Source organism: Mus pahari, chromosome 12 (assembly GCF_900095145.1).
Source record: "Mus pahari chromosome 12, PAHARI_EIJ_v1.1, whole genome shotgun sequence".
Lineage (NCBI taxonomy): Eukaryota > Metazoa > Chordata > Mammalia > Rodentia > Muridae > Mus > Mus pahari.
The window spans coordinates 57,616,123-57,630,924 of NC_034601.1; the positions used below are offsets into that span (position 1 = coordinate 57,616,123).

The 14,802-nt window shown below is 41.3% G+C and overlaps 1 protein-coding gene across 1 annotated transcript in view; it reads right to left on the reverse strand.

Annotated features, from left to right (window-relative positions):
* The window catches only part of Znf654 (zinc finger protein 654), a 102,771-nt gene extending 89,496 nt beyond the window's left edge, over positions 1-13,275 (reverse strand). Inside the window, exon 1 of the mRNA XM_029544248.1 lies at positions 13,203-13,275. The gene's annotated coding sequence lies outside the window, so the exon portion shown is untranslated. The remainder of the gene's footprint in view (positions 1-13,202) is intronic.
* Between the last annotated feature and the right edge of the window lie 1,527 nt (positions 13,276-14,802).

Sequence of the window (14,802 nt, forward strand, 5' to 3'; positions counted from 1 at the left end):
TTCCAGGAGATCCAATACCCTCACACAAACCTAGGTCTGGACAAAACACCAATGCATGTGTATTAAAATTTTTAACATTTTTTAAAAGATTCAAGTCATTCTTGGGAACATAGAGACAATCTTTACAGACTACAAAGTCAGTTTTAAAAACAACTTTCCTAAAGGTTTTCCACTTCTGTAGTATCAAAGTGACCTTTTAAGAGCAAGAACTGAGTTAAGCATTGGCATGCTGAAATCTTAGTATCCAGTTCTACAGAGCATGAACTTAGGTCTAAATGGGCTTATTAGTGACGGCATAGGATAAGCCATACTGGTATAGGGTAAGCCCCTAATTTAATATACCGGTCACCAATGCAAGCACATCCTATCACGAGAACAGGAAGGTAGAGGCCAAAATGATCCAACCAAGCCCAAGAATCATCAAGCTTCAAACCACCTAAAGCTAAAAGAAAGTCATGGAACCTGTTCTACTGCAGAGACCTCAGAAGGAATCCACCTCGGATCCAAACAAAAGCAAATTCCAACTACAGCCACATGGGCGGTTACATGAAAGACGATTGCAATTACTGCATACCTTTATTTTTTTTATGAATAGGATTTTGCATAAGGTAATCACAGAAACTTGAGTTTGTAGATAGACATATATTTGTGAAACAATCTTTCTTCTTTCTTACTTGAGAAGTAAAGATGTGTCAACCTGATGGTGTAATTAAGTATTATTAATTTTACATAGCAGTATCTCTAAATAACAAGATAGCAAAATGAGAAAACTCATGGGTTGTTGCCCTCAGTTCTAGAAAGGGGGTGAGTATGTTTTCTGTTTGCAGAGTGTAGGTGTTATGTGGCAGGACATCCTTGATGTTGCCTTTATTGACGTATCAAGTAAGTCTTAAGTAGATGCACGCCACTACCAGGTTAATGACAGGTGGACTTTTGACGGTTTTCTGAGTGGGCTGACTTGGCCAAGGGGCACATTGAAATCTGTTATTATTCTTGTGGTGACTGCAAGGGTGCTTTTGAAGGAAACTCATGCTTGAACTGTAGACTGAGTAAAGATTGTTCTCCCAAATGTGAATGGACCATGACAAAAGCCCATTCATTCAAGTGTGTCCTTCTTTTTTCTGCAAGTAGGGGAAGACTAGGAGGCATAACTTAGACCTCTGTCCCTCGAGTCTTTATAACTCAAGTGTCACTTCACTTACTATGGTCTCCTTGTAAGTGAGATTGGTAGAAACATACTCACAGAGTTGCCATAGAAACCAGGGGATGCAGCTATACCCACTTCCAGGAACTCTCACAGGCAGGCAACCACAAACTGGGTAGCTAAAAACAACACAAATGTGTTCTCCCACAATTCTGGAAACTACAAACTTAGAGTCAAGGTGTTGGCACACAGTTGATTGGTGTATCCTTCTGATAAGGCCTATCATATCTGAGCCCTGGGTTTCAGGGAGTTCAGTCTGGGGATTTATAAAGGCTGCACTCTTGAAATCAGTGGGGGGAAATCCTTCCTGCCCCTTACTAGTTTTGGTGGTTTGCCAGCAATCTTTGATACTTCTTGACTGACAACTGTATCCTCCAGTCCCTGTCTTTGTTGTTCTATGGAATTCTTTCTTTGTGTCTGTATTTAAGTTTCCCTATGCTTGTAAGAACACCATTCACTCCGAACCAGGAACATTTTAATGCTTTCCAACTTAATTAAGTCTGTAGTTTGTTCTAGAGACGCTTCTTAGGTGGTGAGGAATTATCTCCGGATTAACTCCACTGTAAATGGAAAATATCTATCACAGGTTTAAAAAAAAAATGCATCTAATATACTTAACTATCGCACCTCACAGCTTAGCAGCACAGTGTGCTTGAAATATCCGATGTTTATCTTTATGCTCATGCAGCTAAGTGTTAACTATGTATTCCTACCCACTGCTACCCAGCATGACAAGAAAACACCACACTACAAAATCCAGGAAAAAAAATGAAGAATGAAGTATTTTTTTTTTTTCCTTCACAACCATAAAGTGAAAGTTGAAAGCTGTGATACCCTAAGGCAAGACTCGGTCATCTGTATTTCAAAACTGAGTCCTAGTCACAGGTTCTGGCATATGTTTTGGGAGGAGACACCATTCAATCCATCATAACAGTTTCACTCACTGGCAAATAAAATAAAATAAAATAAAATAAAATAAAATAAAATAAAAAGTTTCCCATAGCCGCAGCAAAATGACAAAGGAAATGGTGGAGCTCCCTCCATCTTGCTTGCTGAACTTAGTCAAGAATGTCTCGATGGTGCTTTCGAGACCATGGTAACAAAACCAGATCATAAATTATCAGCAGGCTCTAGATGGATCGTGAAAAACAGAACATGCTGAAGACATAGCAAATCAAGAAGATGTGGGATGAAACGGAGGGACAACTAAAGCCCACAGCCTTGCCTTTCAAAGAGGAAGAACCTCTGAAGAAACTGTTTCTGGGGTGTCAGGAAAGGTGTCTGCAGTGCCATAGAGAAAGAGAATGCAGGAAAGTCTGAAAAATTCAAGGTTCCTGTGGTGGTTTCAATGCGTATGGCCCCCATGGGTTCAGATGTTTGGATGTTTGATATCCAGTTACTGGACTATTTAAGAAGGACTAGGAAGTGGGTCTTATCGGAGGACCTGTGTCACTAGGGGGTGGGTTTTGAGGTTTCTAAAACCATGCCAGGTCCTGTCTGGCTCTCTCTACCTGATGCTTGGGGATGTAAACTCTCAGCTACTGCTCTGGTAATATGGTCTGCTTGTGGCCATACTCCTGGCCACAATGGTCATGGGCTCACCCTCTGAAACTGTAAGCCAATCCCAATTAAATGCTTCCATGTATAAGTTGCCTTGGTTTTAGTGTCTATTCACAGCAATAGGAGAGCAACTGAGGCAGTCCCCGGTAAGCTTGAAGAGTAAGAAAGTTGGAGTAGCTACATTTGTAATTCCTTAGTTCCTAAAACATGTCTGTCATTGGACGCGAGCCTATTGGCAACCTGAATGAGCTAAAAGAAAGAGCACAGAGAGTTGTTTTAAATGTATCTCATTTCTCTGGAAAGTGTAAAGACAATAAGAAGCTGAAAAAGAAAAAGGAAAAGAAAAAGAAAAGGCAAGGGCTTGTATTTAGCACTTGGCAGATAGAAGGTTTGTTACAAACCTGGGCTACATAGCAAGTTTAGGGACATCCTGGCAGTGAGACTGGATCTTAGTTACAACAACAAAATATATAGTGATGTGGGTAATAATGATAAAACAATGATAACATAGATGTCTGTGAAGTTTCAGAACTCTTAGGACTCAGAGGGATTCTTTAAACATCCATAAAAGGAAGATGCTATCTGTATAAAAAGAGACACATCACAAACACCATGAAGCACTCTAGACTTTGCATCCTTAAGATACAGAGAGAGGGCTGGAGAGATGGCTCAGCGGTTGAGAGCACTGATTGTTCTTCCGAAGGTCCTGAGTTCAAAACCCACCACATGGTGGCTCACAACCACCCATAATGAGATCTGAAGTCAGTTACAGTGTACCTATGTGTAATAATAAATAAATAAAAATCTTTTAAAAAATTATTCTCATTTGCAAAGTCTCCAGAATCATCACCTACAAAAAAAAAAAAAAAAAAAAATCCAAGTTATTATGAAAACATGGCTCAGTGCTAAGAACGAACAGTGCTTTCCAGAGAACTCAGATTCGGTTCTTAGCATTCTCATCATGCAGCTCAGAGCCATCTGTGGTGCCAACGCTAGCGTATCCCTCACCCTCTTCTGACCTCTTCGGACTCCGCATTCAAGTGCACAGAAACACAGAAAATACATAATTAAAACATAATTAAATAAAAATCTTTGTAAAAGATTTCTTAGAATCATTTCAGATAGACAGGGAAAAAGAAGACACAGTACATGAGAAACAACAGAATATAAATGTGCATTTTCATCTTAATACTGAGGACATAGATTGATTAAAATTATTATTATTATTATTATTATTAATTTATTTATTTAGTTTTTTTTTTTTTTTTTTAGAGACAGGATTTCTCTTTGTAGCCCTGGCTGTCCTGGAACTCATTCTGTAGACTAGGCTGGCCTTGAACTCAGAAATCCACCTGTCTCTGCCTCCCAAGTGCTGGGATTAAAGGGATGAGCCACCATGAGCCTGGCTTTTGATTAAAATTCTTGATGGTATGATTATTTTACAGATTGGGATGAGGTCATGAGTAACATTCAAAAGGAAGTTCAGCTTTAAAATGTACTCTAATTTTCAAAAAAAAATTATAACCCTATTATGCAGCTACAGTTTAACTATTAAATATTTTTATAAAACAAATTTGCATACAAAAAGGAACAACAAAACACACCAAGAATTGGTACATAACTTCTAATACAACACAAAACTCAGAGAAAAGGAGTCAATGGAGCGGACAAACCAATAAAGAAATAAACCAAGAAAGCAATGCAAAAGACAAGACAGGAATAGTCAGAATAAGTCCAAATATATATGTGATGGGTGATCTTCGTTGTCCAGGTAACTGGATTTGGGCCTAGGAGGCCCACCTCTGGGTTTATCTGTGAGGATGTTTCCAGAAAGGTTTAACTGAAGAAGAATGACCACCCTCAGTGTGAGTGGTATTATCTATCTCATTGCCTAGGGTCTTAGACTAAATAAAGAAGAAAAACAGAGGAAGTTAAGTGAACACAGCATTTCTGTCTCTACTTCATGACTGTGAATGCAATGTTACCACCACCATCACCACCCCTCATTCTCTATACAGCTGTTCAATAGCCTGTGCTAGGAGGTCATAGGCTGTGGAGGGAGAAACCAACACTTCTGTTCTGCTGCATGGCTAAATGGATTCGATATCCCACCCCCACCCCCAAATATTTACCTTACGATTCATAAAAGTAACAAAGTTAAAGTTATAAAGTAGCAATGGATGTAATTTTATGCGGTTTTTAAGGGTTGCAGCATTAGGAAGGTTGAGGACCACTGTTTTTTTCTTACCAGGAGGCAGAAAGGGACATAGCCATGAGCTGAAGCTCTGTAAGGTCTGCCTCGAGACACAAAGGAAAACAAACAAAAGCCAAAAGGCTTTGCTTAACTGGGTTGAGTCTTGGAGGGATTCGGTCGGCCGAGATGGATAACAAGACCGAGATGCTACAAGACTTCTAGGAAGTCATTCTTACTGCTGAAGCCTTGTTTATTTATTTATTTATTTATTTACTTTTTTGATTCTGGGAAGACACTTTCTGATCTGAGAAGGGTTTGTTCAGTTGGTTGGTTGATTGATTGGTGTGGTTTTTGTTTTCATGACTTTTCAGCTGTTGTATCTGTTAGAACTATGCAATTGTTACATCTTCTTGCTCTTTCTCTTTTGGAGCGGGTGGGGGAGTATCTAGACACTAAAGAGAACATCTGAATTTCTTAGGTCAGTTGAATGGGAATCCAACCTGGCATAAGTGAGATTCAGCATCCTCTTATTCTAAACAGGCAATTTCATCTCAGCATCTCAGTTATCCCTCTTCCGTGCTTGATACTATGTTGAGACTTGGTGGAATTTTATGTATATTTTATGCTTGCTGAATTTAGATAAAAGACGTAAGGGAATCTGTAAAAGTTAAGTTTATATTTATACTGCCCTTGTTTCACCTGATGGAAGCTACTTAAACCGGGTACTAAACTGACTTTAAAAAACTACTCATGGGCTGGTGAGATGGCTCAGTGGGTAAGAGCACCCGACTACTCTTCCGAAGGTCCGGAGTTCAAATCCCAGCAACCACATGGTGGCTCACAACCATCCGTAACAAGATCTGACTCCCTCTTCTGGAGTGTCTGAAGACAGCTACAATGTACTTACATATAATAAATAAAATAAATCTTAAAAAAAAAATAAACTACTCAAGTTTAATGTTTAAAGTTAATTAATGTATACATAAAATTCACGTGCATAAAGTGAGTTCGTGATAATTGTGATACTTAGATAAGACAATTGTGCATTAGAACAAATTTCTTCCTGGTTCAAGTCTCAGTTTATTTTTCTTGCTGAACATAGCGCGTTACTGAGTGCCTGTCCTATTTCAGTAGGCACTGAGAGGATTACATGGGCTAAGTAGCAGCTTCTGCCCGGTGGGACTCAGAGTCCTCAAATCAGATAGGTTAAAACCATAGAGCTCCACACAGGAAGCCCTGAGGCCTCGTGCACTCACCATGCGAGGGCCACACAAAACATAAGTCTAGGAAAGTTACTACACCTCATTTCAGCAGGCGAGTCCACTCACAGTGTTCCCGTGAGACGCTGATAACAAGACCGGCATTGTCAATTACAGCCTGGTTAACTACGACTTGGTCGCCAGCCCAAGCAAGTAAACACGGGTTAGCAAGAGCCTTTGCTAGCTGGGTATGTTACAAAAGGCTTGGTGGAAAACGCTAGTTCTTTGTTAAGGATGCATGAAAGGGAAAATGGTGTACTGGGGGCTGAGACTTTGCCAAACCAGACCATTACTCAGTGCAGCTGAAAGTGAAACTAGTTTCAGGGAACTCTGCAGCAGCCCGAGGGGTAAGCCCCACCCTGGCTGTGTGCTCCTCCATCAGCTCTGCAGTCTTACTGTCCTAAAAGTCAGTTGCTCTCTACCCTCGAGGATGCACTTGACCTCGGAAGGAATGCGGGAAGGAATACAGGAATACGGGACCAGAGACTTCTAACAGCCGAGATGTGAAACATTCCAACGAAGATAAGGAACAGAGGAAACAAAGCTCTCAGCTCCAGTGCACTGTCCACCATGCCCCGTCTCCTCCTTTCTGAGCCATGCTGCTACTGTTACGCACCAAAAAATGCTCAAATGAAAGAATTAAAAAAAAAAAAAAAAAAACATACACTGTGATCATGCTGGCCTGTGGGCCATGCAAAGTTTTGAAGTAAATAACAGCTATATGAAATTGCATGTTCTGTTTGTGACACAAATGATTTATTTAACAGTTTAAAAAAACATATACTTTTTAAAAGATCACATAATTTTTCAAATATTATTTACCAGCACATATTAATTTAATATACTGTACAATAGGTCTCAATTTGACCATTATAGCATTGCATCTGTATATGTAATACATTATGATCATATTCACCCTTACATCCATATTTACTCCAGTCCCCTTTGTTCTCTCTCGTTTTGGGGGGAGGGATGACCCAATACCTTTTGTAAAGGAGTTTTAATCCAACAACATGGCTGCTCTGGGAAGGGGTCATATCCAAAGAACTTCTAGGTCTGTGTGATCTGACCAGAATGCAGACACACCCTCAGTACACATCTTTAATCCCTCTGGCTGGAATACATACCTTTCTTAAATTTCCAAATAGAAACGAATACACTGAAATAGTTTTTACAACATAGATTAACTGTTCCCATTATATTCTAGAGACAATTATACAGGATAGTTAATTAGGTTCTATTTCACCACCAAACTAGCATACTACTTTGAAGCTGATTTAAATTACAGGAATTCCACTGAAATGAATAAAAGTAAATAGCTAAAGTGGTATATGGATTTTAGGGTTTTAATGATCATGCAACCATCCTATGGATATTGGACACAGAAATAAAAGAAACAAACACTCAGAGCTTAATGACTTTCTCAATTGCCAGGATGAATTTTGAAGCATATCCTAAATGTGCGTAACATTGAGCTGGTACACATTAAGAAGGTTTAATTTGTTCATGGTTGAGCTGGCTATTATTAATTCCGTGGGACACAGGATTGATTAGATTGTCTCTTCGTTGTACCCATGGCTACCTGATCCATTTCCAGTTTGCTTTTAGTAAATAGAAAAAAAAAAAAAAAAAACTATCAGTGTTTTTCCAACTATTCAACGTTGATTCATCTAAGTGTCTTTTTAAAACAATTATCTGCCTATTTCTCATAAGTAAATGTAGTACACACCTTTATCCCAAAGAGTAATGCCTAGTTGAGGTGCAGACCAAATGATGAATTGGAGAAAGAGTTGAGAGACTAGGTCAAAAATAAGAGCCGCCAGACAGTGGTGGTGGACTTTAATCCCAGCCCGTGGTAGGCAGAGGCAGGTGAATCTCTGAGGTCGAGACCACCCCTGTCTACAGAGTGAGTTCTGGGACAGTAGGGTTATATGGAGAAACCATGTCTCAAACAAAATGAAGTTCTGAGAGTCATTCTTCTTACCTCTAGCAAAAGAGACTTATGGCTCCTCCATTAACCTATGCCTGCAGTGCCTGTTAGCATATCAATGTCTATGCTATACTAGCCTCTAGGCTTCCTCAGTCTCTACCCAAAAGTAATTGTTATAGAGCCATCCTGGATGACAAAGTCTGCCACCTACAGGGAAAACAGCCCAGCCCCTGAACTTTCCTTCCTTCCCCTTCCCCCAACAAACTCAGCCATTTGAGCTCTCCCTTGATCCTCTTGCCCATCCACTCTCTTCCTCTCTCACTCCCTGGACCCACGGAGTAGTTGAACATGGAACCTTCCCGATGCCTCTGGCAGTTTCCCCCTCTCATGTACAATTCTCCTCAACCATACTTAGGAGAGGTCATGTCCTTATTTTCATTAAAAACTGGGGTTCATTTCAGGACAGAGTAGCAATAGCACTCTGCCTCCCTGCCTCATCACCAGTCTCAGAGAAGTGGAAAGTAGGTGAATAACTAATCCAGTTATTGTGTTCTCTAGGTGTCAAAACAGAGATAAGTGATGTCATCACTAAAGATCTTTCTAGTTATGAGTTAAGTAAATATTTAGATACTAACCTAAGAGTATGTGAATTTATCCCTACTCTTAAGACGATTAGAATATTTTAAAGCAAAAGACGGAAATTGAAAGCTAGACTTTAGATCAGCTAAGAAAATTCAGTGTTTTGTTGACCACATGCGTTTTCATGATGTCCAGCTTTCTATTTATCGATTCACTTAGGTATGATTCCATATACCCCAGGCTAACCTCAGTAGCTGAGGATGACTGTGAACTTCCTTTTTTCTTGACTCTGTTGTGCCAGGAAGTGTTCGTGAACCCCAAAAGGCCATCAAGGAGCCGTTTCTGATGTCATCGCATTAGGGTCTCTTTATTACAAGCTCAGGCTTGGGGATCTCCTCCAATCCAACCCTAACAAGAAGGACAGGAAGGGAAAGTGGCGCAGCCTCGAACCCTCAGCAGGACAGGTTTTTATAGGAAAATGGGAGCAAGTGAGAGGGTGGGGCAAGGTGTGTACAATCTGCTAAGCATCTAATAGAATGTCTCTAAGCTGACGGGTGGGTGCTCTGAAGCAAGACGGTATACAATCACAAATGGTCTGAAAGTTCCTCTGAAACAATCAGACTAATCTTTGATTGACTGTTGCTAGGAAGTAGCTAGGGAGTAACTCAGGCCAAGGACAAGCCGTGAGGTCCTTCCTGGTACTTGAATGCAGCTTGGGTTCTGCTGCAGGACAAGTTCTCAGGCTTGTTTTCTTTTCTGTAAGATGGAAGCCGGTCCCCCAAGATGGAGTAGGTCTGGCCACTCACCTCTACCCCCTGAGTCCTGGAATAACAAGTGTGTGCCACTATACTCACTTCATGTGGCCCTGGGACCGAGCCTAGGCCTTCTTACATACCAGGCAAACACTTCACCAGTTGATGCTATCCCCAGACTTCAACTTCCCTGCTTAGATATGAAATGAAAAGTGATTTTAAAAATTATTTAAAATTGATTCTGGGGCTGCAGAGATGGCTTAGTGGTGAAGAGCACCGACTGCTCTTCCGGAGGTCCTGAGTTCAATTCCAAGCAACCACAAGGTCGCTCATGACATCTATAATGGGATCTGATGCCTTCTTCTGGGTGTGTCTGAAGACAGCGACAGTGTACTCTCATACATAAAATAAACAAATCTTAAATAAGTAAATAAGCAAATAAAATTGATTCTGATGGAACTTGGGGAATATTTTACTTTGCTAGGTACCTGATTAATGTCTTTGTTTTGATGTTTATTATATAAATACTTATATTTGAGTATTTGAAATAAATGTAGATATTTAGGATATCTAGTAGAAAAGACAAAATGTAAGGACAGAGCCGGGCACATGCTTTCAGTCTCAGCTCTCAGTGGCAGAGGCAAGAGGAGCTCTGTGAGTGGGTGGCTAACCTGGTCTACGTAGTGAGATTCTCAACAGCCAGGACCATGTAGAGACTCTGTCCCAAAAACCACAAACTAAACCAAACCAAACCAAAGCCAAAGCCAAAGCCAAAACCAAAACCTAAGGATTTGCTTGTTGGTCTTTTAACATTGTTTTTCATTACTTAAACTCATCTGGAATGAGAATGCTCTGTAACATTCTGTGAAAGAACATGGTGTTTATTTACCGGAAATACAATTTTATGTCATGTAATTAATCATGAGTGGTGATGTAACACTCTAAATAAAAATCTCAGGTGCAAATAGATTTTAATGTTTGGGTTGTCAGCATGCCATCATTATTAGCAGAGCCTGTTAGGTCCCAAAGAAACTGGGAACACGTGACTAACTGAGCTAGCTACTTGTTAACGTATTAAAGCAGTCTGAAGCTGCCCCCTGGCTGCCCAGCTTTCTCTGTATTGCAGGTAACTGTTCCAAAGGCCTCAGCATTTCTCAGCCCTAGCCTATGGCCAACTCTCTAGTGCTTCCCTACCCACAGCCTCTCTTCTCTATATAACTCAGCCGTCAGCCATTTTGGCCCTGTGTTCTCTTGGCTTCCGTGTCCTTCTCTTGACCCTCGTGGTCTGCTTACACCCCATCCCTTTACCCAGCTCCTGTTCTGGCCCATGGGCTGGTCTATTATGTCGGCTGTGTTCCGTCTGGATCTTTGCAGAGCCTCCAGCTGTTCTCTTCCGTCCTGCAAGAGGAACTTCATTCTCTCCCGTACCTTGGAGCGGTCATGTCCTCATTTTCATTCTGGGCCCTTCTCCTGATTGGTTTTTGCCTCAGTCAATTTTATTTGTCTCTTCTCTCTTGCATTTGTTGGGGCTGGAGATGACTCAGCGGTTAAGAGCACTGTTCGCTCTTCCAAAGGTCCTGAGTTCAATTCCAAACAACCACATGGTGACTCATTTACCCATGTGATACCATACTAATTTTGTTTCTGAGCAGCGTGTTTGTGAGAAACATTATTGTTTATAGATCATGTTTTCTTTTTCTCCTACTTTACAACGTTCTATAATAAATGTCAGCACATTTTACCTATCTCTTATCTGGATGATGAACAAGTAAGCTGTCTTCACAGCTCCTCATTTTCAGAATCAACGTTGAGATATACTTGTATTGTTCCTTTAGTGACCCATGCAAGAGTATCTTGGGCTCTGAACAAGGAAACAGCTTATGTATTTGCCCATCTCTGTTATCGTTCCAAAGAACCCGTTTTGCCCAGTTGATTTCCGCCTTTGCCCATTGGTTTTATTTACCTTTCATTGCTTCTTTGTTTGATTTATACCGCTTCCTTTTTAAAAAAAAAAAAAAAAACATCCTCTACCACTTTTTTTCTCTTTTTCTATCACATTTACTCTATGTTTACTTTTCTAGTTTCTTGGATTAATCTTGGCTCATTTTAAAAAATTGTTCAAGCTTTCTGATAAATATATCCAAACTATAATGTTTCCATTAAGCACTGGCTCAGTAGTATTTAAAAAACTTGATGTATAGTTCTAAGTGTTTTAAGTCCCCTGTACTTTCTTTTTGTTTTGTTTTGTTTTGTTTTTGTTTTTTCTGTTTCACAAACAGGCCAGTGATGTGATTGCATACCAGTTAAAGTCCTCAGATGCACTGGAGTTCTAAGGCTTCCTGTATGCCGGATTGTAAAGGTAAGCTGACACAATATGCTCGACAGAGCTACAAAACAATGTGCTGCTACCTACGCTGCTGAGCCTACTCAGATGTGGTCTGGAAGGAACATGCGTGCGGAAGGGAGTCTGGCAGAGGTGAGGGTCCAAGCAGAATAAGACTTTATTAAAGAAAAATCTGAACGAAGATAAGATTTGAGAAGTCAGTGAACTGTCTCCAAGCCTGCCACCAAGTTTTTTATTTTTACTTTTTATTTTTATTTATTTATTTATTTATTTATTTATTTGAGACAGGGTTTCTCTGTGTACCCCTGGCTGTCCTGGAACTCACTTTGTAGACCAGGCAGGCCTCAAACTCAGAAATCCATCTGCCTCTGCCTCCCAAGTGCTGGGATTAAAGGCATGCATCACCACGCCCAGCTAGATCTATGTTTTGCAAGGGTTGGGGCCGCCTTAGAGCAATTTCAATCACATTCTCTATGCAATCATATGTCATATATGCTGTAGATTGGGGATGGTTTGAGTGTTTGTCTCTAATGCCCACGTCCTACAGGCTTGGTCTCAGCATGGTAATGTTTAAGTGGAGTGGAGGTGGTCATGGAGGCACTCTTAGAAGAAGGATTCATGTAGTCCTGTTGGGACCCTGGTTGGTTCTTGTGAGATTTTTTTGGAGACAGGATCTTACTGTGTGGCCCTGGTTGGCCTGGAACTTACGTTATAGACTAGACTGGCCTTGATCTCACAAAGATCTACCTTTGTGTGCCTCCCAAGTTCTGCGACTAAAGAAAGGTATATGCTCATACTTGGCTGCAAGTAGAATCTTGTAGAGACTCTCATCTCTGATTTCCTGTCTTAGCAGGTGACCACCTTCATATGTATTCAAACTAGTGTGATGTCATCTTTCTACATAGGCAGTTACTAATACTAGAGAACATTCCATCTTGAGATGTTAGTCCTCAGACTGAAAGCTATAGTAATAAGGAAGAGGTTGTCTGGAGTTCAGGGGGTTACTGGATGACACAGAAGCGGAAAGCAAGGTAAGGAGACCACATACGGTAGTAATTGTTAATTTGGGGCATCCAAAGCCAGAGGATTTCTCATTTGTCGGGAGGCTGTGTGTCATAGGTGGGGCTTCATGCAATTTCCAATCTCTATCCATGGAAAGAGGTCTTAATCAGTGAGGAATATGTGGCCATTATTACCCCTGCCTAGAACATCTGAGATATGCTTTATGTCTCCCAGAGGGCCCCAGAGAGAGTTATTCCCAAGTGATAACTTGCCTGAAGTTATACTGTGATTTGAATTGTCCCCTAAAGGCCTCAGGTGTTGAAAGTGTGATACCCAGGCGACTGGACCGTCAAGGCTCTGACCTAATCATTGGCTTACCTTTATTGAGAGAGTCCTGATTTGATGGTATCCTTGGGAGGAAGGAGGCGGGGCCTCGATGAACGTAGGTCCTGGAAAACCTGTCTGTACAGCAGTGTTATCTTCAGCCTAGGCTCTGCTGTCTCTCTCTCCTTCCCACCTGCCAAGAAAGGAGCAAGTCTGCTGCGTTACAACGCTCTGGCTCTGCCTCCGTAAGTGCAGAGCAATCAGAGACCGAAACCCTGTAAATAGTGAGGGCAAACAGATTGTACCCCTTTAAGGTGGTGATGGGAGGTGCTTTGTCACAGTGACTAATGAACTCACTAATGTACCTCCTGTCTTCCTTCTTCCTTTCCACACGTCTCACTTCTGCGTTTTCTTGGCTGATGTTCTTCCAGATCATCGACAAATTAAAATGTGTTTGTTCAAATTCTAGGTTCAGGTTGTGGTTCTGGGAAATTCCAGCCTAACACCACGTATGTCCCCTTACAGAACGGTCACAGAAGAACCTTACCCTAGCCCTCCTTCAGCTCCCGCAATCTGTCCATTCTTTTCCAGCAGGGCTGACCCTGGAGTTAGTCGGCCTTAGAAACCTTACTCTCACAATTTCAACATTTTATTGCCCTTCCTGAAGGTACTCTTGCCAACCCCAGTACAGCAAACTTGGCTCTGCCAGGTCTTGCCCTTTTCCTCCCCTCCTCCCTCCGCCTTGCTAAAATCTATTAGATTACATTCCTAATGCTAACCACCAAGGTCTATTCCCTTATTTGGCCACTTCCTCCTCTTGGGCCTGAATACCAAGGTCTAGCAAAGTATTTAAGTCCAGTAGTCAAAAGCCTCAGTTGGCTCCCCCAGTTAACATGCCCAATTAAAATTAATCACCCCCTCCTAACATGGGGTTTACTCTTTTGCCTTTATAAACTATAATTTTCCTATGTGCTGCATCTGTCTCCTCTCTGTCCAGAGGCAGTCAGTTGTCACCTCCTTCCTCTTTCTTCTTCCCTTCCCCTCCCCTCCCTTGTCTTCTATGCCTTAACCTTGTCTCTCTGGAAAAAATAAATCTCCTTTGTGCCAAGCACTTGGTCCTGGGGGTCCTGAGTCGATACCATTTCTTTACCCTTCCGCCTTGGATATTGTTTGTATAAAACAGTAAATATTACTCATTTCCTTCTCTTTTTCATGAAATGAAAAAAAAAAAGAAATAAAAGAGAGAAATAAGTATCTCAAAAGTATGGAGACAATTTTTATTGTAGATGTAAGGGAGAAAGCAGGCACAGGGAAGAGCCCAGGCTGAACATGACAGGCGACAGACTCGGGGAGAGGGGGAAAGAGAGGAGTCACTGGTCAAGAGAAGCAGCCTGGCCCAAGTGACTCAGAGAGCTGTGAGGCCAAAATGGCTGAATGATACAGGACCTGGCTAGGAGAAGGGACGTTGAAGGTCAGCCCTTGGGAGGGAGATGTTTAGTGTGGGGGCAGGGTGGGAGGAGACAGAAGTACTGATTATCCTGGGCCAGCTGGCCAGTGTCCCCTTTGATATGCTAATAGCACCTCTGTTAGCCATTTGTCCCAGGCTTCTGTGAGCTCACAGAAAAAAAAGGCTTTTCTTTTTCTTTCTTTCTTT